The sequence below is a fragment of the Hibiscus syriacus genome, unplaced genomic scaffold (genome assembly GCF_006381635.1).
Source record: "Hibiscus syriacus cultivar Baekdansim isolate YM2019G1 unplaced genomic scaffold, ASM638163v2 tig00110013_pilon, whole genome shotgun sequence".
In the NCBI taxonomy this organism is placed as follows: domain Eukaryota; kingdom Viridiplantae; phylum Streptophyta; class Magnoliopsida; order Malvales; family Malvaceae; genus Hibiscus; species Hibiscus syriacus.
The window spans coordinates 77,128-91,503 of NW_024062563.1; the positions used below are offsets into that span (position 1 = coordinate 77,128).

At 35.9% G+C, this 14,376-nt stretch overlaps 4 pseudogenes; 3 read left to right on the forward strand and 1 right to left on the reverse strand.

The window, feature by feature from the left end:
- Nucleotides 1–5,628, forward strand: part of LOC120212364 — a 32,933-nt pseudogene extending 27,305 nt beyond the window's left edge.
- Nucleotides 5,629–6,313: 685 nt separating this feature from the next.
- LOC120212365 lies at nt 6,314–7,389 on the forward strand (annotated as a pseudogene).
- A 956-nt stretch (nt 7,390–8,345) lies between these two features.
- LOC120212593 lies at nt 8,346–11,344 on the reverse strand (annotated as a pseudogene).
- Nucleotides 11,345–13,277: 1,933 nt separating this feature from the next.
- On the forward strand, nt 13,278–14,374 carry LOC120212366 (annotated as a pseudogene).
- The last annotated feature ends 2 nt before the right edge of the window (nt 14,375–14,376 follow it).

The following is a 14,376-nucleotide window of genomic DNA, read 5'->3' on the forward strand; positions in this document are numbered from 1 at the left end:
TCACTCTCTTTTCATCTCAACTATTCATCTTTCACCTCCTTCAATATTCCTAACTTTCATATACACACTTAAACTCATTTCTACTCAATCGCTTCTTTAAACTCATCCTATCCTTTATATGACATTCAAGAATACATTCAATTTCCAACATGTAAATCTAATTCTAATACTTCTATTCCTTAATTTAACCATCGACAAGTCAAATTCATCTTCAACTCACTCTTTATATTTCAAATATTCACTTAAAAACTCATTTTTCTTAATTTCTCATAACTTGTTAATCCTTGAGTTTTAAACCACCTAAAGCTTTCCTTAATCTTTCTTAACATCCCAAGAATCAAAATAAGCTTTAAAACGAAGGAATTAACCAACTGAAGACCCACTTACCTTATCCAAGACTCCACGGTGGAGAGGAGAAAGAAGAAGACTGAAGAAGGCTCTGGAGAAATTATCTCATTTCCCACGTGATTATTACCCTTTATAAAGGGAAAATAAAAAGTCTTCCCTGAAAAATAACAATAATACCCTTATTACTTTCCAACTTTGTTATTAAATCCAACATCAACAATTTTCACTTAAATCCCTAAACTTTCCATCTTTTCTTAAATTGGTCACTAAATTTACCAAAATTCTATTTTGGTCATTGACCTGACTTTTGGGATATTACATCAACCATATGTGTGGTCAAAAGGAACTGTTTGTGAAATTAGATGAAACAGTCCATGGGCGAGTAACTTTTGGAGATGACTCGCACGCATAACTAAAGGGAAAAGGTGAAGTCATGATTACTCAGAGAAATGGAGAAAAGAAATACATTTCAGATGTTTATTACGTACCTGCTTTGAAAAGAAATATCATCAATCGTGGTCAACTCCTGGAAAAAGGATATGAAGTGCATATGAAGAATCGCTCGCTTGCCATCTAAAATAAAGAAGGAGAATTGATAACCCAAGTTGATATGACTCGAAAGCGTCTCTTTACAATTCATATCAAGTCGGGAGAAGTAAAGTGCATGAAGACCGCAATCAAAGATGATTCATGGCTGTGGCACCTAAGATATGGGAAACTTGGATTTTCTGGTTTGAAGTTGTTATCAAAAACAAGTATGGTGAAAGGAATACCATAGATCAACCCTCCAAATCAATTATATGAGGCTTGCATTAAAGGAAAGAAACATAGACAAATCTTTGAAGTTGGTAGATCATGGCGTGCCCGAAGACCGCTAGAGATAGTACACACAGATATAGACAGTCCTTTTGATATACCATCGCTTGGCGGTAACAGGTACTACCTAACTTTTATTGATGATTTTAGTAGAAAATGTTGGATTTATATCTTGAAAGAAAAGTTAGAAGCGCTGGAAAAATTGAAAGAATTTAAAGCAATGGCGGAAAAGCAAAGTGGTCAATATTTGAAGATACTCAGATCAGATTGAGGAGGCAAATATGCATCAAAGTTATTTGAAGAATTCTGCAAAGAGCATGTCATCGTTCATCAGCTGACAGTTAGATACACACCACAACAAAATGGAGTTGCAAAAAGAAAGAACCGCACAATTCTTGACATGGCAAGAAACATGATAAAAGGTAAGCAACTACCAAGAAATTTCTGGGCTGAAGCAGTTCGATGTGCAGTTTACCTATTGAATATATGTCTAATAAAAAGTGTGAAGTATATGACGCCAAACGAAGCATGGAGTGGACAGAAACCAAGAGTTAGACACCTCAAGATTTTTGGGTGTATCGCATATGCCCACGTTCCTGAATAGATTAGAAAGAAACTTGATGACAAAGGAGAAAAATATATTTTCATTGGCTATGATGAAAGAAGCAAAGCTTACAGATTATATAATCCTCTTACCAAGAAGGTAATAATTTCAAGAGATGTCGAGTTTGATGAAGCAGAATATTGAAGATTGATCAAAGAGGAAAATAAAGTTGAAGGATTATTTTTTAATGAAGATAAAGATGATGATCTTATCAATCAAGAACAATAAGCTGATGATCAAGGTCCTCAATAAAATGTACCATCATCTTCAAGCACAAGCAACGATGCTAGCAACATAATAGAAGATTCTGAAGCACCTCCCACAGAAGTCCGAAGATCCACAAGAGAGAGAAGAATACCAGAAAGGTACAATGAGACCAGAACTATTGTATGGATCTGAATGTTGGGCAACCAAGAAGGATCATGTAAGGAGGATAGAGGCCTCAGAAATGAGAATGCTTCGGTGGACATGCGGTAGGACTCTGTGGGATATGACAACAAACTCTGCTATTAGGATGTCCTTGGGGGTGGTGCCTGTTTCCGAGAAATTGAGGGAAGGAAGACTACGGTGGTTTGGGCATGTCCTTAGGCGACTACCATCTGATGTGGTCAGGAGGGTAGAGTCGATTACAGTCGACGGTGCCAGAAGGAGAGGACGACCAAGGCGGAAGTGGGAAGACTGCTTAAGATCTGATATGATGGATTTAGCCCTTACCGAGGACATGACCTCTGATAGGAAAGTATGGAGACTTAAGACTAGGATAGTCGAGTAGTGTGGGTCACATCTCTAGGGTGTATCATCTCTGTCTTCTTTTAATGCCTTTGTAGTAATTTACATAACTTCTACTTTTTATCCGTTTCTGTTATTGGTATTTATGAAGGCTTAGAACTGGCCTTGCTATCGTTTGACTTCTGTGTATCTTTCTCTCCACTTTTAAATTTAGTCGGTTCTTATGTTTCTGTCTATATACAAAGATTACTGCCCATTACAGACGCGCATATGATATTAATGATATTAATGACTGCATATGAATACTGTACAACTATGTATTTATGTATTTATTTATACATGCATTGCATTTTATCTATATTTTTAATTTTCTGACTGCCGAAGGTCTTCCACGGAAGCTACTCTCAACCTGGCGTTGGGGGCAGCCTACTACCCTACCTCCCCTTACCCCATTGCATATGGGAATTGGGTTTGTTGTTGTTGTTGTTGTTGTTGTTGTTGTTTTCTGCTTAGTTGTGAATAGTGATCCAATAACATACGAAGAAGCGGTTGAAGAAGACAAATGGAAGAATGCAATGGATGAAAAAATTGCATCAATAGAAAGAAATGATACATGGGAGCTAACAAAATAACCAGAATGTCATAACCCAATTGGAGTAAAATGGGTTTATAAGACTAAGACCAATAAAGAAGGAAAGGTCGAGAAACACAAAGCGAGGCTAGTTGTCAAAGGCTATAAGCAAAGACAAGGAATAGATTATGATGAAGTATTTTCTCTAATAGCAAGGATCGAGACCATCAGACTTCTCACAGTAGTTGCAGCAAAAAAAGATGGAAAATTTATCAAATGGATGTGAAGTCGACATTTCTAAATGGCTACCTAGAAGAAGTTTATATTGAGCAACCACCTGGATACATTAAAAAGGGACATGAAGACAAAGTTTACTGATTGAAGAAAGCTCTATATGGTCTGAAGCAAGCCCCGAGAGCATGTAACATGAGAATTGATAATATTTCCAAAGAAATGGGTTCATGAAGAGTCCATACGAGCATGCCTTATACACAAAGAAAAATGAAGACGATGATATCATGATCGTGTGCTTATATGTGGACGACATGATTTTCACAGGAAATAATCCAGGTATGTTCAATGATTTTAAGAAAGCTATGACTAAAGAATTTGAAATGACAGATATTGAAGAAATGTCATACTTCCTTAGAGTTGAAGTGAAGCAAATGCAAGAAGGAATATTTATATCACAAAAGAAGTATGCAGAAGAAATTTTAAGAAAATTTAGAATGGAAGATTGCAAGCCAGTAGCCACTCCAGCAGAACCAGGAATCAAATTAAGTGTGAATTCAACAAGAGAGCAATTGAATCCGATGTTGTTTAAAAGTATTCGTTGGAAGTCTAAGGTATCTGACTATCACACGACCATACATAAAATACACTGTGGGATTGGTAAGCAGATTCATGGAGAATCTAAAATTATATCATTGGATTGCAGCAAAAAGAATCCTGAGATATGTCAAAGGTACAATAGGTCATGGTTTGTTCTACACGCGATCAGAAAATTCGAAGTTGGTTGGTTATTCTGTTAGTGATTATGGGGGAGACTTAGACGATCGAAAAAGTACATTTGGATATGTATTTAATATCGACTCTGCAGTATTTTCATGGTCATCAAAGAAGCAACAAACGGTAGGTCTTTCAACATGTGAAGCATAATACATAGACGTAGCAGCATGCACTTGCCAAATAATGTGGTTAAAGAATATTTTGAACGAGTTAAATTTGGCACAAGAAGAACCAATTACAATTTATGTCGACAACAAGTCTACAATTTCCCTTGCCAAGAATCCAGTTTCCCATAGCTGAAGCAAGCATATCGATACAAAGTATCATTTTATACGAGAACAGGTGAAGAGCAAAAATGTGGAGCTAATTTACTGTAGAACTGAAGATCAACTAGTAGATATTTTCACAAAATCATTGAGAGCATATATATTCAACCGACTCAAAGAAAAGTTTGGAATGAAAAGTCTAGTTTGAGGGGGAGTGTTGGAAGTCAAACTCAGCATATTGGAATTATGTAAACGTGGCAACATAAAGATGAAATGTTGTGGAAGCTTATCTAATCTTGAAACGTAGATCAATTTGAAGAAACCGACAAAAGCAAGTTAATTAGTTGGCAGCATGAAATTTTATCACGTCAAGGAAGCTTATCAACGTGTACGGTAGTAGCAAATCGAGTTAGCAGCTGATTACAAAGTACGTAATTTAGAAGCAAGTTCAAGGCGGTTTATTACATCTATATATATGGGTGTTTCACTTAATATGGAATACATAATACGAATGAAAAATAGAGAGATTTGAGAGATATGTTGTGAAGCTTAGCAAAGCTTTGAATAGTTGGGTTGGGTTTGTAAACTAGCAGCAACTAGTATTGTAATATTGAGGTAGTGTCGTTGTAACGTATTTTTTTTCATATCAATAATAGTTCGAGTGTTATAAATTACCGAGAGCCCATCTACGCTTCTAACATCTCATGTGTTAACATCTTGTCCTGCCGGCACATTAGGATATGTTGACCCTGAGTAAGACATATTATCTACCTATCTAATAATTGCAGTAAACATCTTAGTTACGAAAAACCCTATATGCTCTCAATGCAGGTTCCATGCATCAGGAAATTTGAATAAGAAAATCGATGTTTAAAGCTTCAGGATAATCCTCTTTGAGCTAATCACTAGGAAGCCTGTAATAATAAAAAGCACCGAGTGCAATATACACATACTTGAATGGGCGAGACCTACGATCGAGAAGGGAGATATTCAGATTGTTGTCGATCCCAGGTTGGGAAATGAAATGAATTCGACGTCAATGCTGCCTGGAAAGCTGTGGAGATAGCTATGTTGTGTGCACTGCAAGCTTCAAAGCAAAGACCATACATCAATCATGTATTATCAGAACTGAAGGAAATGTCTTGGAAGAAATAATGAGAGGGTCCTAACTGAAACGACCTTCTGGGAGATGGATCCAGATATGCTTCTTGTTGCTAGGTAATGTGTTAGAAATTTGTAAGCGGAAAAATAACAAAGAATTTAAGTCCATATCTACCATAGTGAAAGACCTTTTGGCCAGAAAGTTGTTGGATTGTAATTGCTTAGAAACAAATTAGTGTATGGCATGCTAGTCCCTTTATGTGAAAAAGAACTCTTGGTATGCATGTCTAAAACCTTTAAAATTTTACAGGTATTTGCATATATATATATATATATATATATATATATTTCATGCCATAATCATATTTGAATGTATTCATATTATGTAACATATGCATTTTAATATATTTACATATTATATATATAATGTTTGTATTATTGTGTAAGTTTACGAGACCTGATTGAATGTGTTGTCTCTATACGCTGTTTTTCTTCTCAGTATTTTGCCAATAACTCCTGCACATGCAGTGTTGCTCTTAGGCTCCAATCCATGGACGTCACTGCTCTTTGTTATTATCCCAACTACCTCTCGCCGTTTCGAAATAAATACACACAAAACTTCATAAATGTAAAACCTTCTCCCATCTATTCCTTTTATGACTAAGCAGAGATTTTAATTTTGAAAAGAAAAAATAATCTGAAAAAACAAATTAGGTTAATAATATCTATCTAAAATGTAGGACATGAATGATAATAAATTACAGCTACTCATTTATTGGCCATTATCAACCCCCCATCTTCCTTGGTCAGCTTATATGGCCTAACCCAGAGAACTCAAAGCTTCCAAAATACAATCAAATGATAATGAAAATGGAGGTTTATAGCTGATGGTTCATGTTTATAGTGTTTGCATTTGCATTAGTAAGCAAAGGGTATGCACAAGAATCGAGCACTCTTGTTCCAGCAATCATGACGTTTGGTGACTCAGTGGTGGAGGTGGGGAATAATGACTATCTCCCCACCATCTTCAAGGCTAATTACCCTCCTTATGGGAGGGACTTCGCCGATCAAAAGCCTACTGGGAGGTTCTGCAATGGCAAATTGGCCACTGATATCACTGGTAAGTACAAGACGGTACCCCTGATTTCTTCCTTTTTTTTCTCGTTAAAGTAGTTCAGATAGAGTTAATAAGCTTGGAACTTGCAGCTGAAACTCTGGGGTTTACCAGTTATCCACCAGCATATCTAAGCCCTGAAGCATCAGGGAAGAACCTTCTTATTGGAGCCAATTTTGCTTCAGCTGGATCCGGCTATGATGACAGAGTTGCCGCGTTAAATGTCTGATTTTGATCTTATAACTTTGAATCTCAACATCAATATATTTGCAGTTTAAGTTGTAATTTTCCTTTGAATAAAAAAAAGAATCATCGTTTTGCCCTGTTATTTGCGGCATGCTATCACATTGACCCAGCAGGTAGAGTATTTAAAGGAGTATCAGGGAATATCTTTTAATGGTGGACAGAATTGATATCATGTAATCACTAGAAGTGACTTTGGTAGGTTTCATGGAAGCAACGAGAGGCTGCTGTGGAAAAGGGTCCGTAGAGACGACTGCATTCTTGTGCAACCCACATACGCCGGGAACTTGTTCGAATGCCTCCCAGTATGTGTTTTGGGACAGTGTACATCCATCTCATGCTGCTAATCAGGTCCTTGCTGATGCATTGATTGTCCAGGGCGTCGCCCTCCTTTGATGCCTTACCATGTCTACTTGCCCTTTGTAAACTGTACTTGGCCTACCACTATTCTTTACTATTACCTTAAAAGCTGTGTCATAGAGGTTGTTTCATCTACCAATTTAGCCATGCCCTTTGCTTTTGCTCTTCTTTCTTACTTCAATGTTCATTGTTTATGTATTTACGACAATACTTCTTAATTTTGCTCCAAGCCTATCTGTCTCATCCTTTTGCTTCAAGTTGCAAGTTTAAAATTTTGGGTTTTCAATCAAGCTTTTGTTGGTATAACAATATTGTCGTTATAAAAGTTAAGTCTAATTTCATCTGTCACCTTTAAATCATACAATACAATGTTTTTATGATATAGCTTAATCAATTGTTCTAGTTATGCACTTTAAAAATATTTAACTTTGTTTCATTCATTTGTATTTTTACTGCATCAATGTTTTGCTTTAGACATTCAGTGACCAATTTGTCTTCTAGGTATTCATGTCATTAATTCTTTTGTAAACTTATCTGAATGTAGATTTAAGATGATTTTTGGTTATTTTTATGATTTGATATAACAAAGAACATTGTCCAATATGAGGACCCTTAGATACATAGGTGAAGTCATTTGTACTGATTTAGACATTGGAAATCTCCCACCCTATATCTATGCATTGAGGCTTCGTATTACAGACATTAAGATATGTGCATTTGAAGTTGATGTTGAATATTCTGGTGGAATTTTGTTAGATGTTGAGTGAATGATAGATCAGAATATGTTATATACATAATAAAATTTTGAAATATATTGTTAGATTATAAATATTTAAAATGCATTTTAAGGTAGTGAGTAGCATATTGGTTGACATCATTTTTCCTCTGATATATAATGGTGTTGGTGTGTTTTTAGTGTTATGTACTCGTACATGTTAATATCAATGTGTTTTGGTTGTATCAATTAATCCTACTTTTTTATTTTCTATTCCTAAATGTTGTATCTTAGGACCAAGAAATTGAACAAAGAAAATGTTGTAGAAGGATAGGAGGAAAAGGCAATCAATAGAAACATCCAAATATTCTTCAGAAATGAGAAACAAGAAAATTGTTCTTTCTCCCTTCTAATTTTTTTATACAGAACTGGATCATGTCAATTCTAACGGTAAGCACACTAAGCAAATGATTGACAAAACTGAAAACCTCCCTAGTAAAAGTGTAAACATGTTAGAAACGTATAATGGCACTGTCTAATATCCCAAGCAACAGACAGATTTCAGGTTGTCGAGAGTAGCAGCATCGGTACTGGTAATGGTACTGGTCCTAGCATTTTCCTCCTTTAGCACTTGGACTGGCTTTTCCTCCACTGCCAAGGAATTTGGAGAATTAAGTAGCTTCATTACATCAGAATTCATCTCCAGCGGCTGTCCTGGTACCTTCGTGCCGTGTTTGGGCTGAGAGACAAAGAATTTATTAGAAAGCACAATACTAAAACCATGCAAAAACATTCTCCTAAAATAGAAGTTTGCTGGGAATTTAGGTTGCAAACCTTAAGATTTCCTTCAAATGGGTGACTTATGTTTGAGTTTCCAGGGGATGCAAGCTGGATAACAGTAGGTTCCCTCTTTCTGAAACCTACTTTCTTATTCCCAGAATTGATAAGATCCAGGTCTCGGATCCGAACATTGGAGTTATATGTCACAGTCTGTAACATAAGGGATTAAGTAGTCAGATAGAATCCATGCTTAATCTTGTTACAAAAGAACAATCTAATCAGTCACACAAGTAAGCAAAAAACTAAAGAGAATGTTATATAATAAGTTGCTATGAGATTCCATTAGAAAATATCTAGAGTATTCAAATTTAAAATCTATACATTTAAAGAGGTAGGTAGTCCATACATGCTGCCTGTACATGCAATCTCTTCTGACCCCAGCGATGTTCGGGTTCATTTGTCTCATTTGATCCTGTTAAGTCACCAAAAATACACAAAAAATAGTCAGAATGGAGCTGCAGAGAACAAAAATATATATAGTTTCCTAGAAAACCAGACATGCTTACATATGAGAATTTTTCCGTCCATCTGTTGTTGTAAAAGGATACTGAATACCGACATTGGCAACAAAAGGATGCTGATATAAGGATGGCTGGAACAGGTGTGGGGTAACAGTAGGGGATGGGCAAAAATTGAAGTATATTGGACGGTACTGAGGGGTAGTGCCATTGCAACTAGATTGATATGAGGATTGTACTGCGGTGTTTTGCACATAGTAGTTCTGCAATTCCTTACGGCGGTCTTCTTTACGTTGAGCTACTGCTACATATAGAAACTTCCCCTCAAATAAGGCCCCTAAGAAATTTAAACATTCAAATTAGCAACCATACACTGTTACTCAAAAGTCTACAAAAAGAAATCAAAGCTCAAATCATTAGGAAAGAGGTGAAAGGGAAGAGAGAACTTTGTCTCACCATTAAGTCCATGTAAAGCTGCCATTGCTTCTTCCGGAGAGGAAAAGCACACAAAGCCAAATCCCTTACTCGTCCCATTCTCAAGGCGCATCACCCTAGCTGAGGTTATTCGTCCAAAGAGACCGAAAAGTTCTTGTAACCTTTTGTCATCGATGGTTACTTTGAGGTTCTTCACGTAGAGATTCGAAGCCTTCGATTTCTCAAAACGGCAGTCGAAGACATCCTTGTACTTATTTTTCAATAGCTTTGTCCTTTCAGCCTTCATTTGAGCCCTTCCCACAAACAAATTCTTTGAACCTGATAAACAAATCAATTTCATACATGTAAATGATAACTATTTTAGATAAACTAATAAGTTTTAAAAGGGGCAAACATAAAAAAGTGATCAATTTTACCAAGTTGTACACCATTCATCGCCTCCAAAGCCTTCTTAGCATCATCTGGGGATTGAAAGTTGACAAACCCAAAACCTCTTGAGACCCCCTTATCATCCTTCATGATTACTACACTGCTTATCATCCCATATTTAGAAAACATTTCTTTTAGACTATCCTCAGTCATGTCATCAAACAGATTCTTCACATAGAGGTTAGTAAACTTCTCTTCTTCAGCAGGTGTCCTCTCACACTTCCTGACGAATTTGGACACATATCTGCCATGGAAGTGCAACAACCAAATCAAGCAAAGCAAAGGATAATCACAGAAGCATAGCCATTCATCTAATGAGCATAAATTAGACAAAAAAGAATATACGTACAACTTCTTTCCTTTAAGCATAGTGTCATGGAGAGCAGTAATGGCAGACAATGCTGATTCCTCTGAAGCAAACTGTACAAATCCAAATCCTTTACTCTTGCCATTTTCTTCTGCAATTTTACACGAAAGAATGTTGCCAAAACGGCAGAAGATTCCCTCCAAGCAAGTGGTGGTTACAGAAGGGTCCAGGTTCTTGACAAAAAGATTGGCGAGACCAACCTTTCTTGGAAAAGGATCTCTCTGAGACCACATTATCCTCACTGGTTTTCCCTTCAGGTCAGTGTGGTTTAACCGACAGAAAGCTGTAGATGCTGATAAAAAAACGGAAGATAAACATTAATAATTCTCAAGACCTGACACACAAGATTCATCAAATACCCATCCACATAAAAGGGAAAAAATCACTGAAAAGTGGAAGATCGCAAGAAAATAAAGAAATGGAAGCAAGGCAAGAAACCAAGAACTAACCAGAATAATGAACAATGAAGATATCATGCTTAGTTGAACAGGTTCACAGAAAACGATATGAACGGAAGAAGAAATTTACGGGAAATCGGTTCTTTTTTAACCTAATTCTTGACACGAAAAAGAATGAAGAAAAAGAGATAGCTCCAAGAAACTCGAGAAACAGAGCTTTGGAAAAAGAAAAAAAAAAGAAGGCAAGAAAAAGTAAAAGGAGAAAAGATACCATGATGGTTGGAGTAAAAGTTGACGTAAGCGTAACAAAGAGACTTTCCGGTTTGGATGCAACGACAGAGGCGAATAGAAACGACGCGAGCAACGGCAGAGAATTTTTCATAGAGATCATCCTCGGTAACATTCGGGTCCAAATCACCCACGTACAATGAAGTTCGCTGCCGAGGATTCCACCCTCCTACAGAAACAGTCGACGCCGGTTGTGGCCGTGGCGGTGGAAGAGACCGAAATGACGACGAAGACGGCGGTCGTGATGAAGCCATTTCCCTTGAATCGTTTGCTTAAACCAGAGAGAGAGAGAGTATTTTGTTATAGGATTCGTTATAACGGTGAGGTGGTGTGGATTTTGTAGTGCGCTATGCTAATATATATTACTATTCGGAATATTCGTCTGTACGTACGGCCCCTCACGTGATTTAAGGTTTCCTTCGCTTTCTCTGTTGACACGTGTTAAATTCTTGGTGTGCAGACTCAGCTAGTTTTGGGCTTAAACTTTAACATTCTTCTAGTAATGCTATTACCTTATCCATCTAAAGCCCATAACAACTTTATGAGTAGATTTTAGGTTTTATATTCATTTTATTATTTATTTTTAAAAAGCTTTAATTATGTTACTAATTTTTTATATTTATTTTTTATTTAAGATTAACAATGTGATGGCATTATCATTTTTTATTTTACTATAAAAATTCATCATTTTTTATTGTCTATAGATTCTTTATTTCTTCTTCTATAGATTTTTTATGGTCTATAGATTCTTTAATTTAAAGTAGGTGAATCACAAATTTAATTTACTACATTAAAATTATTCATATTAAAATTATCACAAGTTCGGTTAATTGGCCGGTTAACTGCATTTATATAAAATATATAAATAATATATATTAAATATTTAATATTATCAATTTATTCAGTTAATTCGGTAGATTAATTTGATTAAAATTAAAATTTAAATACCCCTAAAGCTAAATAATATATATAATATATTAAATATTTAATAATTTTAGTTAATTCGGTTAATTAACATATTTTGAACCGAATTAACCGAAATCGAAGTTTGAAAAAAAAATCATTAATCGTTAACCGACTGAACCCAAAATTAACCGATCGAAATTTCGGTTCGATCAATTAATTCGATTTTAACCGAACAGTGACCCTACCTCCTATTTTTACGTCATCTGAGTTGGCGGCATCCGGAGGTTGAAACATTTGTTTCTCCACCTGTCACACATTCATTTGAATAGTGCCATTAAACACAAAAAGGCCAAAATAAAAATTGGGGATATTCTTTCTACCAGTGGGCCCAAAAGATGTTTCGTTTGAGTTCGTGACCCTTCTAATCGCCTAGCACTAAGTGCTCCAATCTTGATGAGCTCATCAAATATTATTTTACCTAAGGAGGAATGTTTCTTTATGGTTGCATTCAGGCGAAAGAGATAAAAGAGCCACCCTAGCAATAGAGAGGGAAGAACACCCAAATAGAAGCTTGATTATAACTCTAGCAATGTCCATAAACCATCACTAGTGATCACTAATGTTAGAGCCTAAAACAATGTTACATCTCATATCAGACAATTGAATCAAGAAAGAACCATCAAGAACAAGATGTGAGATTACCAACCGATATACAAAAAAACCATTAAATATTAAATCGTGGGATTATCATTTGATATACACATGAACCATTAGATCCCAAGTCTATGATACAACCAATCCAAATGTACTATGAACATGAATGGCATGAATAACATAATACAAATCCAAATATATGTATCATGTTTTTTAGAATTTAATTCAAAATCACAAAAAAATAGTTTCAATTTTAGTTTAGAATCAGAGTATTACATTGTACATTCAAATATTTTGGTCTACATCAAAGTATACAAATTATACATGTGTGGGTATCTCAACTTGAGAGTTACTTCCGTTCCAAAAATTAAGACAACCCATCTCCATATTAGGACCTCAAACAACATAATGATTCCCATATGAGTTACATGCTCCTCACAATCCTATGAATTACAAACCTATTTAGATTATCAACTATAAAAAGTTGTTTTCCTCGTTCCAATATCCTTTATTATGCTACTTTCTTATAGTTTAATATATATAATCAAGAAGCCATGTTTGCTTGTTCAATTTACTTAAGATGCAAACTATTTGAAGATAAAATACCATAAAGATTATCAAATAAATATGTCAATTATCATAAATGTAAAGCAAATAATATGAGTGGTATTTTGTAGGTGAGCAAGTATTGTGCAGATAGCTTTGTGAAATTGTGGCGAATGAGTGGGAAAGGGGAAGCAACATAGATAGATGGAACAAGAGGTGGGAGGTTGCGCTTTGCAATGCTTATGAAAAGGCTGACAATGTCTTCGAAGATGAGGCATTAGCTTCCAAGTCTGTTGGATCCACTGCTTTGATTCTCCTTATCTCGCCATGTCAGATAATTGTCGCTAATTGCGGCGAGTCCATGGATGTTCTTTGCCGTGGGGCACAACCAATCCCGTTAAGGATTGACCACAAGGTTTCTCTCTAGTTAGTTTTCATGTTCAGTTGTGTATGCAATAATCCTACTGATATGTGGTCATGTCTTTATTTTCACCTGGATCGAATATATGAGTCGGAAGGATCACGACTAACGGAGGTAAAATCCTCCACTGAGGGTGTTCAAGGGTGGAGGGAATTCTTCCTATGTCAAGAGCAATAGGTTTATCTTGCTTCTATAAAACTAACCATTTACTCATTTTCAGGGATTGGACAATTATAAATCAGTATGATGTGATTTTTCAGGTGATCATGATTTGAAAACATGCGTTATTTCAATACCTGAAGTTACTTTCATGGCTAGGACTTAAGAAGATGAGTGCTTGGTTTTGACAACTGATGACCTTTGGAAAGTTGTGTCTAACGAAGACGTCATGAAGTTCGCTCGGAAAGAACTAAGATGAGAACAAAGACTTACAGGGGATGATAATGATAACAACCACTTGCCTACCATGTTTCTCGCAAGGTTCTTAAGAAAGTTCTTGATGCAGACAGTCATGATAACATCTCCGTCATTGTTGTCGACCTCAAGAATTCGAAGTTAACGTCTCAGAACATGCTTCGAAAAGGTAAAGAAAAGGGAAGACAACTGAAGTTGAAGATAACGAAAATGTATAGACAACATTGTATGTTAACTTTCCTAAAGTCTAAGCAACGAAGGCATGGAAGTTTTATATATCTGCCTTTGTCTTGATAATCTAGTTTTTCCTTATTTAGACTATAACTATACTCCCATCTTCTGAAT